This window comes from Aethalodelphis obliquidens, unplaced genomic scaffold (assembly GCF_003676395.1).
Source record: "Aethalodelphis obliquidens isolate GAN/ISIS:26980383/991018 unplaced genomic scaffold, ASM367639v1 scaffold14, whole genome shotgun sequence".
NCBI classification, from domain to species: Eukaryota; Metazoa; Chordata; class Mammalia; order Artiodactyla; family Delphinidae; genus Aethalodelphis; species Aethalodelphis obliquidens.
In genome coordinates this window covers 26,919,719-26,927,474 of record NW_020837958.1, presented here as the reverse complement: position 1 = coordinate 26,927,474, position 7,756 = coordinate 26,919,719, and the positions used below count along the sequence as shown (strand labels likewise).

Below are 7,756 nucleotides of genomic sequence, written 5' to 3'. Positions count from 1 at the left end.
TTTTTTTTTGCGGTACGCGGGCCTCTCACTGCTGTGGCCTCTCCCGTCGCGGAGCACAGGCTCCGGACGCACAGGCCCAGCGGCTCGCGGGATCCTCCCGGACCGGGGCACGAACCCGCACCCCCCGCATTGGCAGGCGGACCCTCAACCACTGCGCCACCAGGGAAGCCCCCCATTCCTTTTTTATGTAGAATTATCCTGAAGGAGGAGTGGTTGCAAGCAACTTTTCCCTGGTCCCATGTCAATACTGGCCCGACCATCATACAAAGCACCAACCGTGAGGCAAGCGCCGCACCAGTGTCTTACACACATTCTCTCAACGAGGCTTATTTACAACCTCATGAAGTAGTAGTAGAGTCCCAGAAAAATTGTGTGACTTGGCCAAGGGTACACAGCTACTTGGCAAGAGTCAGGGTATAAAGCTACCTCTGTCTGGCTCCCAAAATAGCAGCATTTCCCCCACTTCGTCTTCATGCGAATGGAGGAATGGTTGAAAGAACTGGGGAGGTTTAACCAGGAGGACAACACACTTAGGGGTGTCATTATTCATTCAAATATCTAATGGGCTATGAGATAGAAGAGAGAATTCATTGGAATTTTTGTGGCTCCGTGAGCCAGAAACAGCGCTAACTGTAAAAGTTATAACGAGGTAGAGTTCTGCTCAATATAATTAAAATGATAGAAAAAAGTGTGGACATTTAAAAAGACAGTGCCAACAGCTTTTAAGTGAATGGGGAGAGCGAGAGAATCCTGGCTGAGGGAGCACATCGGTGGAGGGTTTTTGCAGATTCTATGATTATGAAATTACTCCTTGCTTTCTGCCCACCCCATTTCCTGAAGTTAGAATTCTCACAAGGCTGACCCAAGATTCCAGGTCAACTCCAGATGGTAAATTGATTTTTTTTACATGTCAAAATGACACATTGGTTATATATATAAAAAAAAAAAACCACAAAAGCATGTTTTGATAATCAGATACACCACAGGGATGTTTTGCAAACTTTTATGCATCTTTAAGCATTTAACTCTGCCTTCAACTTTTCCAGCGTTTTTAGTTTCATGTTTATCCTTTAAAAAGTACTCCATATTTATCCAATTAAGATGATTCTTGCTGGAAAATATTTTTACTGATTTTAATATTCTGCCTCAGACTCTAAGTGAATTGCCTGAGGAAAAGGACCCAGATGGGGCATGAGCTGAGGCGCTAACAATACCGCAGAGCAGGAGGCGTCTCGGAGGCACCTTTTTGGCTCTTCTTTTTGTCTCCCTCTGCCTGCCTGTGGGTCCCTCACCCCAGGCTCTGAGCTAAGGTAATGATGTGGAACTGTCTCTTCTTCCTGAGGCAGGAACCCAGTTTGTCCTTCACCATGAGGAGAATCACCTGTAAGTGTTCATGTTTGGGGCTGAGACCAAACTAACTTGGCCTTGGAACTCAGGACTCCCTTCCTTCTTGTCTGTGGCATATGAGGAACTACATGGATGATATTTCCATGGCCCCGATTCCTAAGTGCTACTCAGATGTGCTCTGGCCAAAGTTCCGTTTGCAGGTGAGGAAACTAAGACCTACAGAGCTTTGATGTCTCACGAGAGGCCATTCAGCTAGTAACTGGCTGTGTAAAGACTTGAAAGCTGTCCCTTCTGACTCTTTGCCCATCTCCTTGCACTGTCCCACACGTCCCCTTCAGGCCACCCAGTGTCAACATTGACGGAGGAGGAAGCTGGGCCAAGGAGAGATGGGGCTCTTGCCTCAGGCCTTCCGTGGTGGGTCTGATCACAGCTGGAGGCCTGGTCTCTGGTGCCCTGGATTCAGGTCATAGGTCTTGATTCTCCTTTCTGATCCGCCCCACTCTGGGGTTATCTGGGCCCTGTGAGCTCTTCCTGGTGGGGTTGTGTGCAGCCTCCATGGCCTGAGACAGCTGTGTCAGAACGTGTGCCCTGGGCTTCACCACTGCTGCCCTTAGCCAAGGCGACCGTGGCTTCGCTGCTCCTGAACCGGTCCTGCGGAAGGCGGGGTGCATGTGGACCATGAACATGAGTCATGTGACTAACTGAAATTAGGAACCATTAGGCCCTGGGTCAACCTCCAATTTATAGCCTTTTCTCCTCTGCTCCCTGCAACCTTGTCAGCCCAGGACTTAGGTTGGGGCTCCTGACAATCTCTTTTTATTTGTTTGTTTTGTTTTTCTTAACATCTTTATTGGAGTATAATTGCTTTACAGTGGTGTGTTAGTTTCTGCTTTATAACAAAGTGAATCAGTTATACATATACACATGTTCCCATATCTCTTACCTCTTCCATCTCCCTCCCTCCCACCCTCCCTATCCCACCCCTCTAGGTGGTCACAAAGCACCGAGCTGATCTCCCTGTGCTATGCGGCTGCTTCCCACTAGCTATCTATTCTACGTTTGGTAGTGTATATATGTCCATACCACTCTCTCACTTCGTCCTGACAATCTTTACTCCCTCACCTGTGTATAACCATCGAGCGTAATTGTGAGCCCACGCATTGTGGGCTCTGTGCCAGCTTCGGGCATGCAGTGGTGAACAGAAAGGATACAGCCCCTTGGCTCACAGAGTCACAGACGGGAGGCAGAGGTGGGCAAGTCAGCAGGCAGCTTCATACAGTAAGGGAAGCACCAAGCTGGAAAGCTGTGGCGTGTGGACAATGGCAGTCCCTCCAGCCCCGGGGGGTGGTGGGAGACTTTGCACAACACATCCAGTCTTTCTCCTCTTTCCCCTTTGCCCCCCCGAACCCAACCCACCGCCTTCTCTTTCCTCTCTTTCTTGCTCTCTCACTAAAATGCCCTGAGTGCCTATCATTTAAGAGATACTCTCCTAGGTGTTATGTGGAGTTGGCTCCAGATTTCTGTGACCATTCTTAGTGGGTCCTGGACCACATTTTAAAATAAATAAAGTCTATCTTCTCCCATTTCCTGATGCTTTTGTTTCCCAGCCACCCAGGAATCCAGTTCCCTTCACTATCTCCAGGTTGTCCAAAGTCCCTCATTGTCCCACCTAACTGGCCTCTCCCTCCAGGAGGTGCGCCTGGTCTCAAAATTACCTCTAGCTCATGTCTGCTTACTCCCAAATCAAAACTGCTGTTTTCTCAGGACCTCTCAGACAGGTGCACTGAGATTAGACTAATTCTCTTTATTTTCCTTACCCTCTATTGTGGGTTGAATTGTGTCCCCCCCCAAAAGATATGTTGAAATCCTAACTCCTGGCACCTGTGAGCGTGACCTTATTTGGAAATGGGGTCTTTGCAGACACAGTCAAGCTAAGATGAGCTCATACAGGATCAGGGTGGGCCCTAATCCAATGACTGTCTTTATAGGAAGAGGAACGTTTGGACACACAGAGAGACACACAGGGAGAATGCCACAAAGGAGGCAGAGACTGGAGTGATATGCCCATAAACCAAGGAATGAGGATTGCCAGCAACCACTAGAAGCTAGGAGGACGCAAGGAAGAATCCTCTCTTAGAGCTTTCAGAGACAGCATGGCCCTGCCTACCCCTTGATTTAGGACTTCCTAAAAGTCCTAATTAGGACCAGTCCTGATTTAGGACTAGCCTCCAGAATTAAGCCACTCACTCTGGTGTTTTGTTATGGCAGCCCTAGGAAACGAATACATCCTACTGAATGCGTTTACTTGTAAGGACAAAGGAATCTCTAATTCATGGAATTTCAGGTGGTGTATGTCCCCTTCTCTGTGAATTGTCCCCACTTGTAGTCCTTGCTAAAATCCCTTGGTGATCATGGTAAAAACAAGCTACTCCATCGCAGCTGACTGGTCAGGGTAGATAAGCGACCGTCTAAGGCCATCTAAGCCATTGAATAATAACAACCAAATGGATTCCCTTTTTCAAAATTCTGAACGAAGAGGCACAGAGACAGTGACAAGCAGGTAGCCGGTGCTGGACCTGTAAAATCTTGTAGAGTCAGGGCTGGAGTCAATGTCATACACAAGCAGAAGTTGTGGGGAAGCAGGAACCATGAGAAAGCAGAAGGCCCCGTTCTACAGAGAGAACAGGACAGATGTCCAGAGGCACAGAGACAAGAGAGAGAAAATAGTGACCATGGCTACCTTGGTTCTTGAGAGTAACTCAGTGTTTAAGTCCAGTCCCACAAAAGACTTGGCAGCAGGGAATAAGGAGCCACAGAAGGTTCAAGGGAGTGGCAGGATTTCACTCTATCATTTTATTTGGCATTCTGTCCTCCTACCATCTCACCCACTACTGCCCTTGCCAACAATCCATATCTCTACTTGTCAGATTCATCAGAAACTCAGTGGCCTTGGAATGAACTCAGTGCCTTCTGCTTAGGAAATCCAGATTTTGTCTGGATTCACCAACTATCCAAAGCACAGTGTGGAATTCTTTCATTTAGAAACTGAGATGACAGCCAGTTCAGCCTCCGATGGTCCCTTCTTCTATATTCTCCAACAACTTGTACCACAGCAAGCCAGCTTGGCTGGTTACCATGGACACCACACTCTCGCTATAATCGGAGCCAACAGGCAGCAGCTAACAGCAGATTTAACCAGTGTGTTGTCTTCTAGTGAAGGCAGAGCTGAGGGAGATGTAACTTTTCTCACTCACATAAATAGTTTAGTGTGCGGGACAGGGTGGTGGAGGAAAGAGAAGTACAATTCTATCAGATGTCACAACCCAATGTCCTTGTTTAAACAAGGGGTGAATACTGGCCAGTGGAACCTTGATCATATTTTCTATAAAGTCAGGAATATTCCAGAGTTGGGTCATGATCATTGTTGGCTGAGTTTTCCCTAAGATCTCAGGTTTTCTCATTTGCCTTTGTACCTAGTAACATCCAACATGTATACAGCACTTACTGTATGCACATTACGTACATTTGTTCATTTAATCCCTACAACTACTCTATGGAGTAGGTTTTATTACTAGTCCCATTTTGCAGATGAGAGCATGGAGGCTCAAAATGGTAAGGTCTCTTCCACAGGCTCTAGCCTGATGCCCGGGGGCAATTGCTAAAGCTCCCAGAGCCATAGTCTATAAAGTAGGATGTTAATCGCTGCTCTGCTTACTCCACAGGGATGTTATGAGTCTCAATCTAAAAGAAGAAAGTGTGTTTTGCAAACTGTGTAGAGCCATAGATGGGATTCTTTAACTCAAGTCAACATTTTTTGAGCACTTAGCCTGGGATGGGAAATATGCTAGGTGCCAGGGATATAAATAAAAATGAATAATATAGGGTTGTTTGTTCATTTCAACAACCGAATAGTGAGTGGCTCCCAGGGACCAGGGACTGTGCTATGCACTGGGAATGCATCTATGGCTGAGACAGGGCCAAGTTCTATACTCACAGAGCTGTTTATGGTACACAGAGAAGATAGACGTTCACAGTGTGAATTCAATAATGTTCCATGAATGCCGTTAGAAGAATTACAGGTGATATGGGGGCACCTACCAGGGATCCTAACCTGGTCTAGGAGTCCAGGAAGGTCTTCGCCAGGAAGTGATATTTAAATGTCTTCTAGGAGCAGAGATAGGGGAGATGGGTATGTAAACCAATAGAGCTATGATAGATGGATATAGAAGGTAGAGAGGGGGGTTCTTGCCACAAGAGAGTCAAGGTAGATGTATTCCCCAGTTCTGAGTGTTGCTGTCACAATTTGGACACAACCAGAAAATTTTCCATAGGAGTAGCTATTTAAGTATGTGACTGCAATCAGGTGACTAAGACTCAAAATAGCAAACAGCAAAAAATACTTCCTGCTTCACCTTCTTTCTCTTCCTCTCTCTCTCTCACACACACACAGACATACACACACCCGCATATGAATCCAGTTAATCTGGCAAGTAAAATATAAGATGTCCACCATATCCTCCTAACCCAGACCGTATTAACTGAGGTTCTCAGAGTATCTCATCACCAGATCTTGATGACGGGTATATAAAATGAAGCGAGAGTCACTTTCACTTTTTAACTGTGAAGCATTTTCATAGATAGAAGACAAGAGACTGAGCAAGACTTCTAAGCAATCCCTGCCCTGTCCCTCAACCCACAGCCCTGAAAATCTGTGAGATTGGTTGCATTTAGAAAGCTGAGGCTGCTTGAGGGCTGGTGAGATAGCCATGAGCGGGTCAGGAGAGTTGCCCTAATCCTACTTTCATCACTAACTTGCAGAGTGATCTTGGACAAGTCACTTCCCTCCCTGAGCCCCATGTTCCCCATTTATAAATAGAGGAAGTTGGAAAAGTCCTTTTGAGCTAGTTTTATGAATTATGAAAAGGAACCTCTACCCTACCCTATCCTCCCAGGCTAAAGCGGGTCCCTGGGTTATATCCTTGGCAGTTTTCCTTGTTAGAACTTATCACTGTTACTTCTTCTTTTCAAAAAAATCTATTTATTGGGGCTTCCCTGGTGGTGCAGTGGTTGAGAGTCTGCCTGCCGATGCAGGGAACACGGGTTTGTGCCCCGGTCCGGGAAGATCCCACATGCCACGGAGTGGCTAGGCCCGTGAGCCATGGCCACTGAGCCTGCGCCTCCGGAGATGGTGCTCTGCAACGGGAGAGGCCACAACAGTGAGAGGCCCGCGTACCGCAAAAAAAAAAAAAAAAAAAATTTATTTCTTTATCTCTATCAGTATTTGCCCTCTCCAAAAAACTTGAACTCCAGAAGAGCCGAGACTGTACTGTTCACCACTGTACTCATATGTTTTAGCCTGTGTCTGGCACACATTAGGAGCTCAATAAACATTTGTTGCCTGAAATGTTCCTAGCAAGCACTCATCCCCACCCCAGCCCTGCTGGTTTGGTATCAGAGAGCATTGGGGTTTCCTAACTGGTATCTGTGGGAATCTCTATGCTAACAAATGTGTGGGCTTTTCTGGTTGTTTTGTTGTTGTTGTTGTCGACATTCCAAAGGGTCACTTTAGCGCCAACATTGAAGTGATTACAATGAGCCCCCGTTTCAAAAAAATTGCCCCTGTCCTTTCCAGGGCCATGGAAGAAATGAGGCCAGAATCAAAAGTTGAGTCAGATTGAAGTCAGTTGCTGCCCATGGTGTGACAGTGAGGATTAGCAAACCTTAATGTAGAAATTGTTTTCAAAGCTAAGAATCGTTAAGCATTGTGCAGTCAGCACTTCTTAGAGTGATTTATGGAGTCGAACCGCCTTTGATTTCCTTTTGTAAACCATCACTTGAGCTGTATTCATTCACTGGTTTGTTTGTTTGGACAGCATTTCTTTTTTTAGGCTTTACCACGTGCCAGACCTTGTGCAAAGCAGGGTGAGGGACGTAAAGATGGATGTGCACCAGAAGCCCATGGCCAAGTAGAGGAAAGAGGATCTACCAAGAACTGCAAGGCTGACTCTAAGAGGTCAGTGTTTGTGAGCCTGTTTTGTTTTTTTGCGGTATGCGGGCCTCTCACTGTTGTGGCCTCTCCCGTTGGGGAGCACAGGCTCCGGACGCGCAGGCTCAGTGGCCATGGCTCACGGGCCCAGCCACTCCGTGGCATGTGGGATCTTCCCGGACCAGGGCACGAACCCGTGTGCCCTGCATCAGCAGGCGGACTCTCAACCACTGCGCCACCAGGGAAGCCCTGGTGAGCCTGTTTGATTAAAGTCTGTCTCTTGCTGCTAGACAGGAAGCCGCAGGAAGCCAGGGGATAGGGTTTTTGTCTTGTTCCATATTGAATCCCCAGTGCTGAATTGTGCTTGGTCTGTGGTAGGAACTCAATATATACTTGCAGAATGAGGGAAATAGTGCCATCTAA

General features: G+C 46.9%; 1 long non-coding RNA gene across 1 annotated transcript in view; it reads left to right on the top strand.

Moving 5' to 3' along the window:
* LOC113624926 (uncharacterized) overlaps positions 1-7,466 on the top strand; it is a 40,006-nt gene extending 32,540 nt beyond the window's left edge. The window contains exon 3 of the long non-coding RNA XR_003434516.1: positions 7,221-7,466. This is a non-coding gene — a long non-coding RNA (uncharacterized LOC113624926). The remainder of the gene's footprint in view (positions 1-7,220) is intronic.
* The last annotated feature ends 290 nt before the right edge of the window (positions 7,467-7,756 follow it).